We start from the raw sequence: 23,519 nt of genomic DNA, 5'->3' as shown, positions 1-23,519 counted from the left end.
ATTTTTCAGACAACCTGCCATAGCTGCACAGATAGATCGATTTCGAAGGGTGCTAAGCCTTCATCATCAGTACGCTTTAGGCATGCTGCGCTAACCATTTAGCTATACAGCGGTGGTTTGTTTGACTGGCAAATTTGCTACTTCTATTCCTTTTTACCGGCCGCCGTGGTGTGATGGTAGCGTGCTCCGCCTATCACACCGTATGCCCTGGGTTCAACTCCCGGGCAAAGCAACATCAAAATTTTAGAAATAAGATTTTTCAATTGGAAGAAAATTTTTCTAAGCGGGGTCGCCCCTCGGCAGTGTCTGGCAAGCGCTCCGATTGTATTTCTGCCATGAAAAGCTCTCAGTGAAAACTCATCTGCCTTGCAGATGCCGTTCGGAGTCGGCATAAAACATGTAGGTCCCGTCCGGCCAATTTGTAGGGAAAAATCAAGAGGAGCACGACGCAAATTGGAAGAGAAGCTCGGCCTTAGATCTCTTCGGAGGTTATCGCGCCTTACATTTATTATTCCTTTTTACCAACTATATTTATTCAGTGTTGCGCCATCTGGTTCAAATCACTGATAATGCTGGATTTTTGTTTATTGTCAATTACTTTGTTTGACATTCCCAAGTTCTCATGGTTTATTAACAATTGTTTTTGTTTTTATCGGCCTATTGATAAATCATTCAAGGTTCGAATCGAGTTCAAGGCCAAAATGAAGGCTTAGCACCCTTCGAAATGGATCTATCTGCGCAGCTATGGCAGGTTGTCTGAAAAATTTTCTACTTACTATTCCAAAAACAAAATACAATTTTTCAAATTTTGAAAAATTAAAAAATAACAATAATTATCATTAAAAAAATTATTGTTCTGGCCTTGAGCTCGATTCGAACCTTGAATGATTTATCAATAGGCCGATAAAAATAAAAACAATTGTTAATAAACCATGAGAACTTGGGAATGTCAAACAAAGTAATTGACCATAAACAAAAATCCAGCATTATCAGTGATTTGAACTAGATGGCGCAACACTGAATAAATATAGTTGGTAAAAAGGAATAGAAGTAGCAAATTTGCCAGTCGAACAAACCACCGCTGTATAGCTAAATGGTTAGCGCAGCATGCCTAAAGCGTACTGATGATGAAGGCTTAGCACCCTTCGAAATCGATCTATCTGTGCAGCTATGGCAGGTTGTCTGAAAAATTTTCTACTTACTATTCCAAAAACAAAATACAATTTTTCAAATTTAGAAAAATTAAAAAATAACAATAATTATCATTAGAAAAAAAATTATTGTTCTGGCCTTGAGCTCGATTCGAACCTTGAATGATTTATCAATAGGCCGATAAAAACAAAAACAATTATTAAGGAAAAACTATAAAACAAAGTAAACGTAAAGATAGAAATATATATTTTCAAAACATAAAGTTATTCAATAAAAAAAATTTATGAAAATTAATAAAGCTAAGTAGAACGTATAAAAATATATGTATATTAAATTGTCAATATTTATTAATAATTAATTAATTATTATTAATTATTAATATTTAAATTGTCAATATTAATATATATGTTCAAAGGAACTTAATAATACTAACTAAAACGTATTACAAGTCACTTTAACATTGCAGCATATTGTTTTTATTATGTGCCCAAAAAGTAGCATGGACTTTTCCTTTTGCATTCACTGTTGGTTTTAGTGAGTGACAAGCGAAAGCAAACGATCGTGTTAACACGATAACTAGAGTAAATTTTGAGGTATTTTGATGAAATTTGATATGTAGGTTCCTGGGCACTCATCTCAGATCACTATTTAAAATGAACGATATCGGACTATAACCACGCCCACTTTTTCGATATCGAAAGTTTCGAAAAACCGAGAAAGTGCGATAATTCATTACCAAAGATGGATTAAGCGATGAAAATTTGTAGGTGGGTATTGACCTTATGACGCAGAATAGAAAATTAGTAAAATTTGGGCAATGGGCATGGCACCGCATACTTTTAGAAGAAGGTAATTTAAAAGTCTTGCAAGCTGTAATTTGGCAGTCGTTGAAGATATCATGATGAAAATTGGCAGGAGCGTTACTCCTATTACTATATGTGTGCTAAATAAAGATTAGCAAAATCGGATTAAGAACACCACTTTAAAAAAAAAATTTTAAAGTCAAATTTTAACAAAAAATTGAATATCTTTACAGTATATAAGTAGATTATGTCAACATTCAACTGCAGTAATGATATGGTGCAACAAAATACAAAAATAAAAGAAAATTTCAAAATGGGCATGGCTCCGCTCTTTTCATTTAATTTGTCTAGAAAACTTTTAATGCCATAAGTCGAAAAAATTTACCAATCCTTCTGAAATTTGGTAGGATCATAGATTCTATGACGATAACTTTTTGTGAAAATGGGCGAAATCGGGTGAGGCCACGCATCTGTCTGTCCTTCCGCTCGGCCGTGAACACGATAACTTGAACAAGAATGGATATATCTTTACTAAACTTAGTTCACGTACTTATCTGAACTCAGTTTATCTTGGTATACAATTGGCCGAAATCCGACTATGACCACGCCCACTTGTTCGATATCGAAAATTACGAAAAGTGAAAAAATGCCATAATTCTATACCAAATACGAAAAATGGGATGAAACATTGTAATTGGATTGATTTATTAACGCAAAATATATCTTTAGAAAAAACTTTGTAAAATGGGTGTGACACCTACCATATTAAGTAGAAGAAAATGAAAAAGCTCTGCAGGGCGAAATCAAAAGCCATTGAAATTTTACAGGAATACTGTTCGTGGTATTAAATATATAAATAAATTAACGGTACCCGACAGATGATGTTCTGGGTCACCCTGGTCCACATTTTGGTCGATATATCGAAAACGCCTTCACATAAGGGCCAAACCCCTTTTAAAACCCTCATTAATAATACCTTTAATTTGATACCCGTATCGTACAAATACATTTTAGGGTCACCCCTGGTCCAACTTTATGGCGATATTTCAAAAAGGCGTCCACCTATAGAACTAAAAATCTCTTCGGAGGTTATCGCGCCTTACATAAATTTTTTTTTATTGAACTAAGGCCCACTCCCTTTTAAAATACTCATTAGTACCTTTCATTACAAACACATTCTAGAGTCACCCCTGGTCCACCTTTATGGCGATATCTCGAAAAGGCTTCCACCTATAGAACTAAGGCCCACTCCATTTTAAAATCCTCATTAACAGCTTTCATTTGATTCCCATATCGTAGAAACACATTCTAGAGTCACCCCTGGTCCACCTTTATCGCGATATCTCGAAACCTATTCAACTAAGGCCCACTCCCTTTTAAAATACTCATTAGCACCTTTCTTTTGATACCCATATCGTACAAACACATTTTAGAGTCACCCCTGGTCCACCTTTACGACGATATCCCGAAATGGCGTCCACCTATAGAACTATGACCCACTCCCTTTTAAAATACTCTTCAATACCTTCCATTCGATACCCATGTCATACAAACACAATCCAGGGTTACCCCAGGTTCATTTTCCTACATGGTGATTTTCCCTTATTTTGTCTCCAAAGCTCTCAGCTGAGTATATAATGTCGGTTACACCCGAACTTAGCCTTCCTTACTTGTTTTTACTTAGTATGCAGACATTTTTGATCGGACAGGGTATACATATCAAAATTTTTTTAGTAGATCGTGAAAAAAACCTTAAAATTCAAAGTCGAAATAAAGTAAAAAATGAAATTTCGCAGGCCCGAAAATTATTTTTTTGGGTATGCGTAGTGGAACTTTTTTTCCTGAGCCCAAATCCTATCGAAAAATCGATGGCGCGATATTGGTTAACTTTCGTCCATACAAATCAACCCAGCTTAATATACATACATACCTATCAACATATTATTAATATAAATACAATGCGAGTAACTTTGTAGGTTACACACTAGTTAAAATAAATGCAAGTACATATAATATTGTAACGAATTTAGTGAAATTCCTCTTATTTGCTACCTTCTACTAACGTTCGGATCGCTAAACTGTTGAATAAATAACTCCAATATTCAATAATGCAAAATGGTCTTATTAGACTACTCTGAAAATACTTCAAAATAACACTTATACTTTGCAACTGATGGCGTGCTTAAATAAAACTGATTCTGCTTACTCAGCTTTTGCTCCATTTATACTCTGTGCTGTGTCGTTCGCATACTTCTAGGCGTTTCTTCTTCTAGAATTTACTACTTGTTTACCAGCTATAATGTAATAACTGTTTACTAAAAGAAAGTATTGTTTACACGCTGATGGTTAGCGTTAAAAAGCAATTGTTCTTTATTTGAAAATTGTCTTCCCTTTTATACAAATTTATCTAGTCTACACATACATATTTACACTAACACTAATAAAATGTATTTAGGTCAACATTGTAATGTGCATACAATATGGGTGGTCTGCAGTACGTTGACATATTAGGGTATTAGAATATGATGAATAATAGTGCAAACATATTGACATAAATAGGTATCATGCATAATACCACAATAAACTCACCAGCTATAATTACAGATGCACGTTTATAGCTTCTCATATGCGCGTGTATATGTGAGTCATACTTCGACCGATGATTGCATACTTTTGTGAGGATCTCAGATATATGCATGTGTATGTGTGAGAACTACTTTGCTGATGATTGCATAATTTTGTGAGCATCTCTCCGCTGCTGCATGTACATATGTGTAGACATAATGATTGATTTGTTTATGTATATACTAATTACTGCTTAGTATCGGCTTAGAGATGATAGTATCCCTTAGTGTTGCTGATATTCGTCACACTACCCTGCGCCTAAGTCTGATCGTTCCGATCAGACAAATCTCTCGATCTAAACGCTGCTAGCATCTCCAAATGTACCATCCTTCTATTTCGTGGTTTCCCAATGGTTTGCCTGCGGTAGATGGTATCACTGATCTTCTTCACAACTTTGCACGGGCCTTCGTAACTGCACCAAAATTTGGATGGAACACCTTTCCGCCGGTGAGGGTTGTATAGCAGTACCAAATCTCACTCCCGGAAACCTTCCGAATTATTGTTCTTGTCGTACCTGTGTTTCATCCTAGTAATCATTATCCTGATTCTTTCCCTCACACTCTGTTGTTTGGCCAATGAACTACTTCGTAGACTATCAGAATCGTTCCCACGTTTCACAAGAGTAGTGTGCCCTGGCTTGAAACTACCCCCAAATTCTTTCTGAGAAATTCTTCCCTTCGATTGTGTGCGTCCATTTGGTTTTGTCAATTCCAGTGTTTCTCTCGCATGTACTTTTGATTTCGCTTTATTTGGCCCATTCGATCCATCAAACTTTGTCCGATCTACTGCCTTTGACTTTGGTGGTCTTTGTCCAATCGCCTCCACCAGCACTCGCTTACTGCTGAACTCTTTCTCAAAACTCAAGTTGAGTGATACATCCTCGTTCTTATAACGCATAATCCTTCTCTGCATATCGATCCTGATGTCATCGTCAACTAAGAAGTCCACTCCCAATATGACTTCATCAACAATCTCTGCCACAACGAATTTTTGGTAGAACCATGACCTTCCCAATTAAGACTTTACATATCACTTCTCCCTGGACTTGGTTATATTCGCCAGTAACCGTATGCAACCTTGTTTCAGGTAATGGCGTTACCCTCCTGTTGGCCAAATCAGATCGGTTTAAGGAATGAGATGTACCCGTATCTACAGTCAGTACACGCTCCTTGCCATCCACATTTCCTTTGATGGTAAGACTGCTCGAGTTTCTTCCAATTTGCGAGATAGATATCACAGGACTTTCAATAGCTGGGGCAAGTTTTCGATCTTTACATCTGACTTGCCCTTGCTTATCTCCACCAGCTTTCCTTTTACGACCAGCCAAGTCGGAACTACCAGTACCGGTGCTTCAATGACGTGCAAGGTGGGACCACCCTCGATCGCACTGTAGTTGAGCTCAAGGCCTTGAAAGCCGCTTGGCTATCAGAGTAGATGTTGAATTCCCTAACCGTAGTAGCACTGGATAGCATGCCATCCACCGCATCCTTAATCTCAGCAACTTCCGCTTGGAATACACTGCAGTGATCAGCCAACTTAAACTTGCGGCTTAAATTTAGCTCTTGACAAAAGACCCCTGGCTTCCAGCTCCACAAGGAGCTCGTTGACTACCACAACCCAGAGGAGAGGAGGACACCCCCCTGTGGCGTGCCCCTGCACACATTCCTCTTAATTATGGCCCCTCCCTACTCCGCTGCGACAATTCTGCCGCGTAGAAGTTTGCTAATAAATTGAACCAGAGCCGCCTCGACTCCTAAACCCACCAGAGCTCTTTCAATTGCCCCCGATAAGACATTGTTAAAAGCCCCCTCGAAGTCTAGAAAGGCACCCAGCGCATACTCTTTGTGTTCTAGGGACCCCTCTATTTGCTTTACAATCGAATGGAGATCCGTTTCCGTAGATCTCCCCTTGCAGTACGCATGCTCTGAAGCCGACAGTAACCCCCAAGGTATCTTTCCCGTAGGTACAGGTCAATCAGCCGCTCAAACGTCTTAAGAAGCAACGACGAGAGACCGATTGGCCTGAAATCCTTAGGTGATAGATGAGAGCTTCTGCCGGCCTTCGGAATGAAAATAACCCTAACCGTGTGCCAAGACTTGGATATAGTTAAGTCTGAGACAGTTAGTATAGATGATGGCCAACCCGGGGCAGGAAGTCCCCAAAGGCTTTTGAAGTTGCGCAGGAATGATTCCATCCGGGCCCGGAGACTTATAGGGCTTGAACGACCCTATAGCCCAGGTTATTTGACTTTCCTGTATTGGAATGGCAGGCACTTCTGCATAGCCAACGACCACCGACCATGCAGGCGAAGATCCCTGCGCAACTGGGACATCGAGAAAATGATTCTCTAGTAAAAGCTTTAGGGACTCCTCGCTACTCATCGACCAGTCCCCACCATTATCTCTCAGATACCCCAGAGGAGCGGGATTCCTATAGAGTATTTTTCGAAACCGCGCGGATTCATTGTAGCCTTCTACGTTTTCGCAGAAGCTTCGCCATGCATCTCACTTGGCCATCCTTATTTTATATTTATAAATCCCCAGACTCACCTTTAAGAGCTTCCAGTCCGAGGGTAATTTACTCCTCCTGGCTCTGTTGAAGAGCCGCCGACTGGAGGCTCTTAGGTCGTCACCAGTAATGAAATGTGGGTGGGCGGCTTGCCCTTCCCCCTGTAAGTTTTCAATGTGCATGACAGCTGAAAGGCGCTATGCTTTCCGAGATGAAGTTTTCCACCAGAACGTCTATCTCAGATTCGGACAGGTCCGAACTAACGGTAGGCACCGCAGGAAATAGCTCTCCCAGCTTCCTGCAATACAAGTCCCAGTTAGTACTTTTAGGGTTCCTGGTATTTTACTGGGACGTTCTTCTAGAACTGAATATATCGGTAATCAGAGAAGGAGTGCTCGTTGAGAACCCTCCAGGCAGATATCCGACCTTCCAGTTCTCTACTAACAAGGGTGAGATCCAGGACCTCCTCCGTTACCGCAGTAATAAATGTCGGGTAATTCCCCCTATTACATATATAAAGTCCCTCATCTACAATAAAAGTAAATAAAGACTCACCTCTAGTGTTGGTATGCGAGCTTCCCCAGATGCTATGATGGGCATTAGCATCGGCACCGATGATCACGCCAACGCCTCTCCGCCTTACTTCAGCGGTGATTTCGCCCAGTATCGCAGGTGGTGGTCCCGCCTCGTCCCAGTGGGGCATGTACGCTGAGACCACCCACATTTCATTACTTCCTCGCTCGAGCAGACCGTGGTTACGTCAGCATTGCTGAAATTAGAGAGAATAAAATCTTTAATCTCTTTTTTTTTAACAAACACACAGGATCTAGGCCTACCTGCCTCCCCATGCACCAAGGTGTTGAATTTTCCAGTCTTTAATCCAGAAATCTTTCTACCGATACTACTCAGTCGCGGCTCCTGGACAAGGACTATATCCACTCCGCCTTTTTCAAGGCTGAGAAACAAATTCGCGGAAGCCGCCTTAGAATGCTGAAGATTGATTTGACGGATTTTCATCAAAACCGCTCTTCTTCCGCAACCCCATCTTTGGCGGATTCGTGTTAGTCGTGTCCATTCTAAAAAGTCCCCCCTCAAGGCCGCTTTCTGGAGCCGATTGTGTAGTCGCCCTTATACGGTGTCGTGGTTATCTATGCTACGCAGAGGGCCACGCGAGGGTTGACGCATTACCTTATTAGTAATGCGTTCAGAACCAGACCGGACGCAAAGCGGGAAAATTTTTAACCGCACCTACACCACCGACTTACCGGCGACGGAGCCGGAACGTACCTTGAGGCCCCCACGGTTTTAACGGGACGTGGGCAGGTGCAGCATTAGCCTACCAGCCATTTCAGTATTGTTTCACCACGACCTACTAAGGTGGCAGAATACCGCACCTACCAGCCCAAAGTCATCAAGTCAAAATTTAATGTCAATAATCAAAAGCCCCAAACAATCCCGTTCGTCACCGGTGTGTACCGATCTTGACTCTTAAAGAATCCTCCCTCCCCTGAGCGCGGCACTATGACTCAGGGTTTTATGGAGTTGTCCTCTCTAGATCCGCCATTATCAGTAGAAGCAGGGGCACCTCGTGCAGGACGTGATAACTAATCACGCGTGACATTCGTCACTATGGCCGGTCTAAGACTGATAACAGTCCCTGATCCAGAGTCTGGAACCACTTACGATATCCAAGCCAATTATCTTAGCCCCCTACTTCACAATAACACTTATACTTTGCAACTGATAGCGTGATTAAATCAAACTGATTCTGCTTACTCAGCTTTTGCTCCTTTTGTACTCTGTGCTGTGTTTACCAGCTATAAACTCACCAGCTATAACTACGGATGCACGTTTATAGCTTCTCATATGCGCGTGTATAAGTGAGTGATACTTCGACCGATGATGCATACTTTTGTGAGCATCTCAGATATATGCATGTGTACGTGTGAGAACTATTTTGCTGATGATTGCATACTTTCGTGAGTATCTCTCCGCTGCTGCATGTACATATGTGTAGACATAATGACTGATTTGTTTATGTAGATACAAGTTATTGCTTAGTATCGGCTTAGAGATAATAGCATCCCTTAATGTTGTTAATATTTGTCACAATATTATGATGATATGAGAGCGATTCAGCGTAGCTATGTAATTAACCGACGTAAGTAAATGATTAAATTAGAGATGATGTATGTAAATATGAAAGTAAGTATAATGCGCTGGAACAATGTGCTGAATCTGACCAAACATTCTCCCACCATTAAATGCAATTAGAAAATGACCTGGTGTCAATGGATTCATATCTTTGGAATAGGTGGATAGAGTGGTTAACGGTCGAGAAGTAAGAATCGCTTCTACTTCTATTATGACGGTTTGCAATCCTTCATATTGTAACGAATTTACTTGCAAATCCTCTTATTTGCCCTTTTGATAGGTTCGTGTCGCTAAACTGTTGAATAAATAACTCCAATATTGAATAATGGAAAAATGGCCTTTATTAAAATACTTCACAATAACTTTCAAACTGTGCAACGAATAGCTTAATAACCAAACTGATAGCTTAAAGGAAACTGACTTTCAAAATAATACTGCTATTGCTCGCTAGATATCGTCTTAGTCGTAACTGCTTGACAACTCAAATCAAACTGAATTCCAGCGCCTCTACATCTGCGGCCTTTTATACTCTCTGGTTTCCTCGTTCGCATCTTCTAGAATCGACTAGCATTGTCCATGAGCTCTCAAACTTCTCAGCTATAACTAAAATTGCACGGTTTTATAGCTTCTCTCATACCCCATGCTTGTATGTATGAGCGACACTTCCACAATTATAATTGCCTACATTTAGGAGCATCTCAAATAAGATGTCTGCATATGGTTGTGCCTTGCTTCTCAGCTGCGTGTACCTACATATGTGTAGACATAATGATTGATTCGTTTATGTAGATACAAGTGACTGTCTGCTTTATTGTTGTTGTGACTTTATTTACTTAACATCAGACTAGGGATGTGAGTATCACTTAGTGTCACTCATAGTCGTCACAATATATTCGGTTAGCTTGCTAATGTTTTTCATCAGAATCGCTTTCATAGATTGCACTGCTGGCTCCCATAATCCACCGAAATGAGGGGCGCGAGGTGGAATGAAACAAAGTTCCAAACCAGTGGTGTTACTGCAGCTGACGATGTAGTCGACTGCTGCCGTAGAGAAAAATTGTTGTTGAAGTCCTTTCAATTTGGCCCTCACTAGGGCAAGCTCCTTGTCGTTGGTGTGAGGGCTTAGCCAAAATCCATAGCGCCCGACTTTGGGGCGGAGCTATTTGGGACTGGCATCTGCACCGTTTCGCCTCATAGCAGGGCGGCGGGGTGTCGGTGACCAATAACTGCCAACCACCTTATTCAGGGTGTTATGCGGACCGTGCCTATTGGACGATCTGCAGCCAGGGGATAAATTCGGTTGTATTCGAACGGAGCCTTCTAGATACCGGACCACCTCGGGAAGTATTGATAACCTTACCCGTATATAATACTGGATCGCTGAGCCCGCCTTGTCGGGCAGGTGGTCGTACGACCAAGATGAACGACTCATTACCTAATTATAATAAGGACGATGATAAGAGGAGGACTGAGTCGCACGCCAAGGACGACAAACACGCATTAAGCGATGCGTCCGGCTCGGGGAGAGAGAGTAGTGCTGATTCAATGAACTCCGTGTTGGGAAAGCACACAAATGAAAACGGAGTAGAATAGCGGAGAAGGGTACGGAGCAGAGGAGGTGAAAGAGCTCTCTCGCAGTACCGTGCCGCACTAAGAATTGTCCAACGACTGGGAGCAGTGGTCGACCCAACATAAGTGGAGATCGAGCGCTTGGAATAGGCCCATGAGGCGGTAGAAGTAGGTCGAAGGCTGTTCAAAAGGTTTGCTGCGAGAAACCCTCGGTCCTGCAACCGGTACGAGGAGGAAAAAGCGTCGAACGGCAGAATGAAGAGGCAACGTTCGGCGGAATGCGACAAGCCTGCTTTCAAGAGGCAGAAAGGATCCAGTCCCAGAGCCGCGAGGTAGGGCAGTCGCATAGACAAGACAAGTAGGCCCAAAGCTGTAAGACGGATGGGTCCCAATAGCGAGGTAGCAACTACCTCGAAAGCTGCGAGTCAGAGGGAAGTTGCAACTAAGGAATTAGGAGATAGGCCAAAGGGAGATAATGCTAAGACTCCGGCTCTCGGAGGTGCCAAAGGGGGTTAACATTAAGACACCGGCTTTTCCCGAGAAGATGAGTGATGTGGCAAAGCAGTCACTGACTGTGGCGCTAGTTGATCGTGGTAGTCCTTTCGGACAGACGACTACTGAAAGGTGGAGATCTGTACAAAGGGAGCATATTAGCTTAATGCTTAAGATGATGCGGGAACAGCTGAGTAAGCCCCTTCCAACCTTTGATTTGGGGGGGGGGGGGGGGGGGCATGGTGGTATAATGTTGTGAAGATGATAGCGTGCGATAACACCGTGAGCTTGCGGTGGCTGGAGGAAGTGGTTCCAAACCTCCAAAGTCAAGGCACGAACGCGCGAGTTACAGCATGTAACCACCGCCTTATGCATATAACCTTATGTATACAAAAGTTGGTTGTTGTAAACAATATCTTACCAAATGAAATCGATACAAAATCGATTAGATATTATAATCAATAACGAATATAACTTCTTCTTAATTTGGATATCAAAAGCAACCGGAGCTAAAACTAAAAGAAAGAAATAAAATTTATATCAAAAGTTAATATTTAATACTTGTTTTCTTAAAGTAACGAATAAATAAACTTGTTTTCTTGGTTTCCTCAAAATATAAGGGAAACCAAATCTGGCGCAGTCGGTCTAAAAAAAAGTAAGGAGGAAATCGTATGCAAAAAACGTGCATGACCTTAACCTCAAACGTAAACCATTGTGGTAATACATCACGTCGCCCTTTTCCAAATTCGCTTAGCTTCACAGTTTTAAGCTGAGCAATTTTCCAAGGTGAAATTAAATCTTTGGCTAAGGACCTATAAAATCAATCCCGGCATATTAGCCCGTCAAGAGAATATCAGAAAATTCGATTGCCGTTCGTAGTCATAACAGCACCGGTATCGCAACGTCGAGAGAACATCGACAACGCGCAATTATTTTTAAGAACATCCAAAGTTAAAACTATCAATCGTTTTATGAAACTTCGAGGGTGCATCGAAATCTCGTATAGTACACATTTTCACCATCTGATGCTCCAATTAAGAGTCAAGAGGTACTACTAAGTTGGCGAATCCGAGCACATGAAATCAGCTATTAAGACCCGGAGACAACTTGAATTTGATAAGGAACATCCTTTAAGTAAGTTAGTTATAAGTAATATTTGTGAAAATAGTATAACGATGGAGGCGAACAATGGGGCCAACGCATCTCCCATTGGTGGACAAGCTAGCTCAAACGGTGTAAATCTTAACACACAGCCTAATGTAACGCAACTTCTAGCACACTTAAAAATTCCGGACGCCGTAAAAGATGTGCCAGAGTTTAAAGGCAACTCAACATCGTTATACGATTTTATCGATAATGTAGAGGAAATATTAGCCATCATCCGGTGGCAAAGAGCCTGAGCCAGATAAATAATTTTGCATGTAAATGCAACAACAACGGTTTGAGCCAGATAAATCCAGATAGAAGTCTGGTTCAATTTGTGAGCCAGATAATTTGTTAATTACTTGTCTTTAGTTTGGCAACGTTGCCTTTAATAAACCTACTTTTTCAAAAATAGATGTCGCTGCTTAGCCATTCGCCGTATGTGTTAAATGAAAAACAGCGGCGACATCGGCCTATCACATTTCACGTGTGCGAAAATATCACGACATCTGCTTCTCAAGTCTCTCAATGATCCAGAGCATTCCCGTGAGGATTGAGCGTTAGCCGGAGCTGTAAAACTCACTGGAAGACGGCAATTAAGTCTTTTGCCAGATCTTGACAGTAATTAAACACAAGTAAGGTCGGTGCGTAATAAAATTGTCGGTGAAGCTAACGATGTTCTTAATATGTATGGAACAACACTCGATTGGCCACAGATAAGAAGCAATTTAATTACGCACTATGCCGATAAGCGAAATGAAACTAGCCTAATTCGAGATCTACATTTTGTTAAGCAAAATAAAGGCAGCGTCGAAAATTTGTATGCAAAGATTATAGAAATTTTAGCAAGCTTAACGACTACCTTAAAAGTGCATGAGTGCGATCAAAATGTAAGAGTAGCGAATCTTAAATTGTATCTGGAAATGTGTCTTAACGTTTTCCTATCTGGACTTAGAGTGAATCTTGGATCCATTATTCGAGCTATGCGTCCCAACTCAATAGCTCAGGCTTTTAGTTTTTGTCTCGAAGAACAAAACATTCAATATTTGAGAAGTCTACAAAGCGAGTTTCAGTTGCCAACCCTCAAAACATTCCGAAGCGTCTATTAAAGCCAATCGTACAACAACAAATGAACAATCCTTTTTTCCCCATCCCTTCAACTCAAATAAATCCACGAGTTTTTCCCAACAATACAAAACCACCACAAACTACCTTTCAAAATCATTAAGTAGAATGCCACAATCGCAAAGGTCTTCCGATATTTTTGGAAGAACCAATCAGCAATCTAGAAACTTATATGTGCCAGAACCTGTGGATACGTCTAGTGGAAACTCATACCTAAATCGTTCCAATAGCAATTTGCAACCACGTAACACAACACAGTACCCGGTAAAAAAAGTATTTAACGTAGAATATCCAGATCCCGCATACATTTTCAAACGAAGGCAAAACATACGCTTTTAGCCCTCACACCTCTTCTGCGCCCCACTACAATACTAAATACGAAATAGATGACGGAAATTTTCAGATAGCATCCTCGGAGACTCCATTAGATTCGTACATTTTAACTCACATCAGTCTTGTAATTTGCCTTACATTGATATCGCCGATAGCCAAAATAATAACCTAAAATTTCTCATAGATACTGGTAGTAATATGTCGTTCATAAACCCATAATTTGTAAATATATACGTTATTGAAAAAATCAAACCCATTGCAATTAAAACCGTTTTTAATACTCATATGGTCGATAATCAAGTAAGATTTAACTGTTTCAAAGAATTCAACGATAATAAAAAATGTCGCTGCCTTTTATTTAGGTTTCAGAACTACTTCGATGGTCTTATAGGCCCTGAAACAGCTTGGCGCAGTTATTGATCTAGAAAAGTCTATCCTAAAACACCAAAGACAGAAATGCCAGAAATATAAACCAAGCTTTATATCAAAAAAATACATTTTTCCACCTAGAACCAAAATAGTCGCCAATCTGCCAGTAGATATACAGTCAGGTGATATTTTCATAAAAAGCAAATGCAATTCCGAAGGAATTCTTAAGGCCCAGGATTGGTACGCCTTGGTCGAAGTCATTAGTTTCTGTGAGACCGAACAAAATTTTATTGTAGACCAGCCTATAAAAGTAGAACAGTTCAGCAAAGAAAGTTTCTTAGAAGTACACAATTATTCAATGCAGTGTAGTGCAGGTAGTACAAACGAATGTAGCATTTTGAGCTCTCCAAGAACTAACCATTTAAATTCAGAAGAAAAGCAACAGCTAATGAAAGCACGCACACATTTTTAAGACATATTTTTTAAAGAAAACCAAAGTCTAACGTTCACAAACAATATCAAGCACGAAATCGAAACAGCTAATGGCATTCCGATCTATATGAAATCCTATAGATATCCGGAAATGCATAAAGCTGAAATACAAAGACAGATTTCGAAAATGATAGAAGATGGCATAATACAGCCAAGTTATTCGCCTTGGTCTTCACCCATTTGTATTGTTCCAAATAAAGTTGATGCAAGTGGGAAACAAAAATGGAGGTTAATTGTCGACTATAGAAAGCTCAATCAAAAAACTATAGATGATCGTTACCCTCTTCCAAACATAAACGATATTCTCGATAAACTCGGTAAAAGTATGTACCTCAGCACTCTCGATTTAGCTTCAGGATATTATCAAATCGTAGTGAAAAAGGAAGACATACCTAAAACTGCTTTTCCGGTTGACTACGGTCACTACGAATTTATAAGAATGCCGTTCGGGCTGAAAAACGCTCCTGCGACATTCCAGAGGGTTATAGATAACATTCCACGTGACTTAATAGGTAAAATATGTTTCGTCTATATGGACGACATAATTGTGTTTTCAACATCTCTTCAAGAACATCTCGAGAATTTAAAATCTGTGTTCTCTAAGCTAAAGGAAGCAAACCTAAAATTGCAAATGGATAAATGCGAGTTTCTCTGCAAGAAAATTTCATTTTTAGGCCACATCGTGACTGTTAACGGTGTAAAACCCAATCCCGATAAAATAAAGGTTATAAAAAATTTTCCGGTCCCGAAAACTCCCAAGCAAATAAAATAATTTCTTGGCTTGGTGGGCTACTACCGAAAATTTATTAGGGATTTCGCCAAACTTACAAAACCTTTGACAGAGTGCCTACGAAAAGATCAGAAAATACGAATCTACTCCCGTTTTCTCAATTGTTTTGAAACATGCAAACATATTCTTTGCAATTAACCCATTCTTCAGTATACGATCTTCGAAAAACCATTTGTTCTGACAACAGATGCAAGTAATGTTGCTCTAGGTGCTGTCCTATCGCAAGGGCCAATCGGCTCAGATAAGCCAATATGTTTTGCCAGCAGAACACTTAATAAATCAGAACAAAACTATAGTGCTATAGAAAAGGAACTATTGGCGATAGTTTGGACGACCAAGTACTTCAGGCCGAAAATTTAAAATAGTTACCGATCATAAGCCACTTCCTTGGATTTTTTCCCTTAAAAACCCTAATTCAAAACTTGTTCGTTGGCGACTTAAGCTCGAGGAGTTTGACTACGAAGTAGTTTATAACAAAGGAAATGAAAACAGTAACGCAGACGCCTTGTCGAGAATAGAGATAAATCTCACAGAATCAGTTGAAAATAATGTAGATAATTTAGACTCGAACACGGTACACTCCGCCATAGAAAACCTTAATGACGGAATACCTATATCGGAGCGTCCGATTAACGACTTTCGTTATCAGGTTATTGTAAATAAACATAACGACAGTGGAACTCAAAAATCTTTAAAAATTTTGTTTAAGAAAAATCGCAGATACACCATAAAGAAAACCGATTCTAGTATATTAAAAGATATCGTCGATATCTTAGAGTCGTTTTCCAATTCAAAAAAACAATCGCCATTCTAAGTGATGATGAAAGCTTCAAAGTTGTTCAAGAAGTTTACTCTAAGTATTTTAGCAACAGTAGGTTAACTCTAGTTCGCTGTGTCACTCTTGTGACAGATGTAGTAAAACCCGAAGAACAGGAAGAAACTATCATAGAAACTACAATCATAGAGGTGTGAACGAAACATATAACCATCTGAAAAGAAGATATTTTTTTCCAAAAATGAAAGATTCAATAACCAAGGTGCTAAAGAATTGCGAAATATGTATGACATTTAAGTACGACAGAAACAATAGACCCATAAAGTTCGAGTTTAGTGAAACCCACAAAAAACCAATGGAAGTAGTTCACATGGACGTTTATGCAGTTCATAAAGACAATTTTTTAACAATTATAGATAAATTCAATAAATTCTCAAGCGCTTATTTATTGCCCTCAAGAGCTAGCATCTGTAAAATACAAAAGCTCAAATATTTTTTTTCTCATCATGGTATACCAAAGAAACTTGTTTTCGATAATGCATTGGAATTCACATCAACCATTTTTCAAGAATTTCTTAACTTATACAATATAAAAGCACACGTTACTTCAGCAAAAAATTCAACCAGTAATTCACCAGTTGAAAGATTCCACTCAACTTTAACAGAAATAATCAGAATTATTTATTGGTGGTATACCAAGACAGAAATAAGCCAATTAGTGAAATTTTCGATGAAGCGATCCTTACATATAACAACTCCATCCACTCTTCAACTAAACTTACCCCATTCGAGGTAATAACAGGGCATTATTTCAGATCGACACCATTCCCAGCAAATACTTCCACCATTAAGAATCATGAATTCTTAAACAACCATACCAGAGAATACGAAAAGCTTGCTGAAATTATCTTCAAACAAAGTCTTAAAGATAAAGGAAAAAATATAAACAAGCTTAACTTGAATCGCATAGAACCAAGAAATTTTAATGAAGATGCCTCGGTTTATAAAGCCTATAATAGAAGAAATAAGCTAGCTCCAAAATGTGTAAAACATAGAGTAAAAAATGATAACAAAATAACAGTAGAAACCGAAAAAAGAAAAATTCATAATCAGAAACTTAAGAACAAATGCAACAAATTATAAAAAAATATATATATATATATACACAATATTATAAAAATATTTATCACCGTAGTTAATAGTTTGAGATTCACGTATACCCACGTAAATTAGTCAATATGCTTAAAATAATAAGATCATGTAAATATTTAATTTAAGCTATTTTTATTACTATTCGTTTTTTTGGAAAGGCATGTAACCACCGCATGCATATAACCTTATGTATACAAAAGTTGATTGATGTAAACAATGTCTTACTAAATGAAATCGATACAAAATCGATTAGATATTATAATCAATAACGAATATAACTTCTTCTTAATATGGATATCAAAAGCAACCGGAGCTAAAACTAAAAGAAAGAAATACAATTTATATCAAAAGTTAATATTTAATACTTGTTTTCTTAAAGTAACGAATAAATAAACTTGTTTTCTTGGTTTCCTCAAAATATAAGGGAAAGCAAATCTCGCGGTTTGAGGTGGTGGATAAAGCGCAAATCCCCACGGTACCACAAGGTAAGGTATGGATACCATGCGTGATGAAGTCGGAGGATACACTGCAACTTCTGCAGAATCAGAATCCGAACATACCGACTATGGATTGGAAGGTACTTACTGCATCTCGGCCTACGGAGGAAGCTCAGTTCTATATCTTCCAAATAAATAAGCAGGCGGAGGATATATTGTACACGAAGCTTGGAAAAATGTCCTTTGGTACAGGCAAAATTTATATGCGATTCAGGAATAGAAGTCCCGAGGATAAAAATCCTAACACGCTAGAAGTGAGTGAAGTCGAAAAGGACCTCAAAATCCTAGGGGAAAAAAGACAGGTGGAGGTAGCCGACGTCACCACGAAGGTGTTAGAAGAGGACAAACAGCCAGATGGTGCAGTGAGTCGCACAGAGGAGCACCCGGCACAACAGTTACAAGAGGCTGAAGGGTGCTTCGAACACTCTAAACCAAAAGGGCAAGGGGAGGACGACGACGTCAAGCCTAAGGTGATAGGGGGGGGGGGGGGGGGGGGGGTGGACAAACAGCCCAATGGTGCTGCTATTCCTACAGATAAACCTCCAACACAGTCAAGTGGCGTCGAGCGAACTCCTCCTAACCCTTGAGGAGGGTTCGTTTGACGTGGTGCTGATCCAGGAGCCGTGGCTATCATTGGGAGGAAAGGTTTCTGGACTTAGCGTGCGCGGATTTGGCGTTTACTATGCGCAAACTGAAGGACGGGTGCGAGCTGTAGTAATGGTAAGGAAACAGCTGCATTCATATATGCTGCCTAATTACACTACTGAGGCCCTCGTAGTGGTGGCCGTTGAGCAACGGAATAAGCAGGCATTTATCCTGGCATCATGGCCCATGCTGCGGAGGTTCCACCGATGGAGTGCAAGAGGTTGGTACAGGACGAAGGCCGCAAAGGGCGGTTGGTCATAGGCGCGGATGCAAATGCGCACCACAATACCTGCGGAGAAGCAGATGCAAACGAGAGAGGCGAATATCTATTTTGTTACATCCTGCAAACCAATTTGCAGATAGCCAACAGGAGAAATATCCCTACATACATTGGTCCAACATCGAGAAATGTTTTGGATATTACACTGAGCTCCGAGCGTGATATATCAAGGTATGATTGGATGGTTCTTGATAGACCATCCTTCTCCGACAATGCGTGTATCAGCTTCAGCATACTCCTAAAGAGGGTAGAGAAGGGAGGAATCTTTAGAAACCCTATGTCAACGAACTGGACTAAATTCCAGAAACAGGTAGAAACAAAACTGGGACAACCCAAAGAGGTTGCCAATGTGGAGAAACTGGAGGAGTCTAATGAACAACAAGGACGCTTACGACTGCGTATAACAAAGCTTGCCCTCTAAGAAGATTCAGGGGAAAAGCAAAGCCGCCATGGTGGAGCAATGAGCTGATTCTTCTAAGAAGACAGGTAAAAGAATTGTTTAAGTTAGCAAAGACCGCGGAAAGCGAAGCGTGTCGGGACGAGTACAGGGATCTACTGAGGATCTACAAGCGTGAAATTTCCAGGGCGAAGAGAACCTCATGGAAAAGCTTTTGTACGGACATAGAGTGCTCCAGCGAAACAGCACGGTTGAGAAAACTCCAAGCGAGGGGAAACATAGTCCAGGGACTAGTAAAGAAAGAGAAAGGGGAATCGTCACGTAAAAGTGAGGAATCCCTTGAGGTGCTTCTCGAAGCACATTTGCCATCGGGAGATGGTTCAGAAGAGCCAGCAGACAGCACTCACACTTCGATCACGGAGCGGGTAGTGCCGGTCTTGGTGACCGATATCAAGGTCGAATGGGCAGTGAAGACGTTTTCTAAGTTTAAATCGCCGGGTCCAGATGGTATATTCTCGGCTGTGCTACAAGTTTCAAGTAGAGCGGTCGTGGAATGGCTTAAAATAATATTCGATGGGTGCATAAGACTGAATCATGTACTGCACTCTTGGAGAACTGCTCGTGTAGCTTTCCTACCAAAGACGGAGAAGATCGGTCACGTGTATCCCAAAGGCTATAGACCGATTAGCTTAACATCACTCCTGCTCAAAACCTTTAAGAGGCTGATAGATGTGTAAATTAAGTCCAACGTGGATGAAAAGCTGCTCTCCACAACACAACATGCGTACACCAAAGGCAAGTCGGTAGACACCGCATTGAATAGGGTGGTAATAAGCATAGAGAGAGCCCTGAAATATAAGGCATATGCTCTAGGAGTCTTCTCAGACATTGCCGGTGCTTTCAATAATGTTTCTAAATGGGCGATTATGGATGGTCTTTATAACATTGAAGTACATCCAGCCTTAACGAGATGGATCGGCTGCATGTTAAACTACAGGAAGATTACATCACCATGGGGATTGTACGAGGCCACGAAATTAGTGGAAAGGGGCACGCCGCAGGGAGGGGTGCTATCACCTCTGCTGTGGACGCTGGTCACAACCAACTGCTCAGGCGATTCCATGAGGGATCCGTAAAACTTACGGCTTACGCAGATGACGTTCCAATTGTCATAAGTGGAAAGTGCCTTCCCAATATTAGCTCTTTGATGGATCGGGCGCTTCGGGATATTCATACCTTGGCATCAAATGTCGGGTTGAAAGTCAACGCGGAGAAGACGGATATGGTCTTGTTTACAGAGAGGTACAAGGTCCCCAATTGGATCTGGCCTAGGTTAGGAGGGGTGACCCTACAGGAGAAACCTTGCGCAAATTATCTAGGAATCATCCTAGACAGTAAGCTTTCATGGAAGCTCAACGTGGAGGAGAGGGTCAAGAAGGCTTCAACGGCACGTTATGCATGTAAAAGAATGCTGGGGTGTACGTGGGGCTTATCGCCGTCTCTTTCTCATTGGGTTTTTACAGCGACTGTAAGCCCTATTCTATACTATGGAGTTTTTGTTTGGTGGAAAGCCACACAAAAAACAACCTACCTCAAAAAATTAGAGGGGTATGCAGACTATCAATGCTTAGCATTACGGGAGCCCTGAAAACAACCCCGACGGCTGCACTGTATGCCATTCTGCACATTCCACCTGTAGACCTGGTAGCAAAGAACATAGCATTAACAACTGCAACCAGGCTCGGTGCCTCGGGGCAGCTTCAACGCCGACCATAAGGCCATAGTAGTATACCGTCATCAATCACAAGACGAACAGACTACGTGATTCCCTATCTGCTCTTCGACGGCGATCTTAAGACCACAATAGAGGTGGACGGTTGGCGCAAGGGTGCCCAAATGACGGACGAGGCGATACATGTGTACACAGATAGTTCCAAAGTAGTGGAATGAGTACGGTCTGCGGTATACTGTGCTGATCCGGAAATAAACAGATCCTACAGGCTGCCGTATTACTGTAGCGTTTTCTAAGTGGAAATAGTAGCCGTAACCAAAGCGGCTGAAACCCTGGAAGATAATAGCTTAAGCTGCAAACGTGTTAACTTTTATATTGACAGTCAAGCAGCAATTAAGGCAATAATCTCGCATAGTACAGCATCTAAATGTGTGTTAGAGTGTAAGCAGTCCTTGGAGACAATCGGGACAGGGAGAAGCTTACATCTATATTGGGTCCCAGGGCATATGGGAATAGATGGGAATGAAAAAGCGGATGAACTAGCTAAAAAGGGCGCATCCCTTGAAGCTTGCTCCGTAGACGTCCCAATTAGACTGGGCGAGATTAAGCGAAGGCGAGAGGTGCACATGATCGACCAAGCAGGAAAGGCGTGGGTTCAAGCGCGGGGCTGTAGAGTAGAAGATTATGCGTAGGTCTTACAACCTTAGACTAACAAAGTTGCTTCTATCATTAAAAGGAGAGGACTGTAGACTCATGACGGGTATTCTGACGGGACACTGCCTTCTGGCGTCACATGCCTTTAAATTAGGCTAGGTCAGTGAAAGCAGGTGTAGGAAATGCGGGCTTGAGGAGGAAACGATTGAGCACGTTCGGTGCTCGTGCCCTACGCTTGCCAGGCTAAGACTCCAGCTATTAGGAGTGATACAGCTGCCAGATCTAGAAACAGCAACTGACTTAAGTTCTAGGAAACTTCTAGGAGTTGCCAAGAGGACGGAGTGATTTTATAACGGGTTTTCCAGTTTGGTCTGGTAACACTACGGACTCATTCAGTCTATTTGAGGTCTTCATTGATCGGCCAGTTCAACCTAACCTAACTTTCAATTTGGCCTGAGCTCCAATGAAATTGGTTGCATTATCACAATAAAGGCATTCAGGAATGCCTCGCCGACCAATAAAACGTTTAAAAAAAGCAAAAAGTTATTAGTAGATAGATCAGATACGAGCTCGGCATGAATTGCCTTCGATACAAAACAGACAAAAATTGATGTCAGTTTTATAAGGGGGTTTTCTTCGAATGCAATAAGTTGTAGCGAATGGGCCACAAAAATCTACCCCAGTTATGAGAAAGGGTGTTGGCCCATGTAGACGATCTGCAGGAAGACCTGCCATTATTTTATTCATAAGCCTAGGCTTAGAATGGAAGCAGTGGACACAGTTTCGTACTGTCTTCCTTACGATTTCTCTAGCGTTTGTTACCCAGACCTTTTCACGCATTAAATTCACCAATACCTGTGCCGGCGTGTAAATTCTTGCGATGAAGGTAGTCAACAAAAAGTGTAGCGAAACGATGTTCCTTTGGCAGTATAGCTGGAAAATTTGTATCAAAGGGTGTTGGTGCCTTAGATAGACGACCTCCAACTCTTAAAATGGGAATCGTAAGATCGCCTACTTTCATTTCATGTATGAATGGGGTTAAAAAAATGGATAAATGTAAGGCGAGATAACCTCCGAAGAGATCTAAGGCCGAGCTTCTCTTCCAATTTGCGTCGTGCTCCTCTTGATTTTCCCTACAAATTGGTGGGACGGGACCTACATGTTTTATGCCAACTCCGAACGGCATCTGCAAGGCAGATGAGTTTTCACTGAGAGCTTTTCATGGCAGAAATACACCCGGAGCGCTTGCCAAACACTGCCGAGGGGCTACTCCGCTTAGAAAAATTTTCTTCTAATTGAGAAATCTTATTTCTAAAATTTTGATGTTGCTTTGCCCGGGGTTTGAACCCAGGGCATACGGTGTGGTAGGCGGAGCACGCTACCATCACACCACGGTGGTCGCCAATGAATGGGGTTAGTTTTTGCGAAAACATTTGACCTGTTCCTGTTTGCGAAGACATTCGGTCTCTTCCGCGAACTTCTTTTGTTGAATTTTTGATACAATTCTCCAGAAGGTGTGTTCCAGTTCTATCTGTGATACGTGTATCACCATCGCAGCGCAAAGATGCGCGTCAACTGGAACTTAGTTGAAAACACGATAGGCGTATGATGTAGTGCGAAGTAGGCGATAATATGATCAGCTACGATGGATTATTGCATTAATGATGACTCCCTCGGTGCTACTACTACTACACTTAAACGATACCGCTTTCCGACGTTCTAGCTCTTGGTTAGTGACATTTGCTACCTGTTTATTAAAAGGATAATCTGTATACTCTTTGAATAAGAAAGTTGGTCCTGTGAACAATATGGTTTCAAAAAGGTTGATGGCA

General features: G+C 41.0%; 1 protein-coding gene across 6 annotated transcripts in view; it reads right to left on the bottom strand.

The window, feature by feature from the left end:
* The window catches only part of LOC137236825 (alpha-tocopherol transfer protein-like), a 360,965-nt gene that overhangs the window by 72,499 nt on the left and 264,947 nt on the right, over positions 1 to 23,519 (bottom strand). Inside the window, exon 1 of one of the 6 annotated variants that reach the window (XM_067759851.1) lies at positions 11,725 to 11,784. The exons of the other annotated variants lie outside the window; for them this stretch is intronic. The gene's annotated coding sequence lies outside the window, so the exon portion shown is untranslated. Of the gene's footprint in view, positions 1 to 11,724; positions 11,785 to 23,519 lie in introns of those variants that run through there. 6 annotated transcript variants of the gene reach the window in all.

The sequence above is a fragment of the Eurosta solidaginis genome, chromosome 1, assembly GCF_040869045.1.
Source record: "Eurosta solidaginis isolate ZX-2024a chromosome 1, ASM4086904v1, whole genome shotgun sequence".
NCBI classification, from domain to species: domain Eukaryota; kingdom Metazoa; phylum Arthropoda; class Insecta; order Diptera; family Tephritidae; genus Eurosta; species Eurosta solidaginis.
This window is presented reverse-complemented; position numbering and strand designations above follow the sequence as displayed.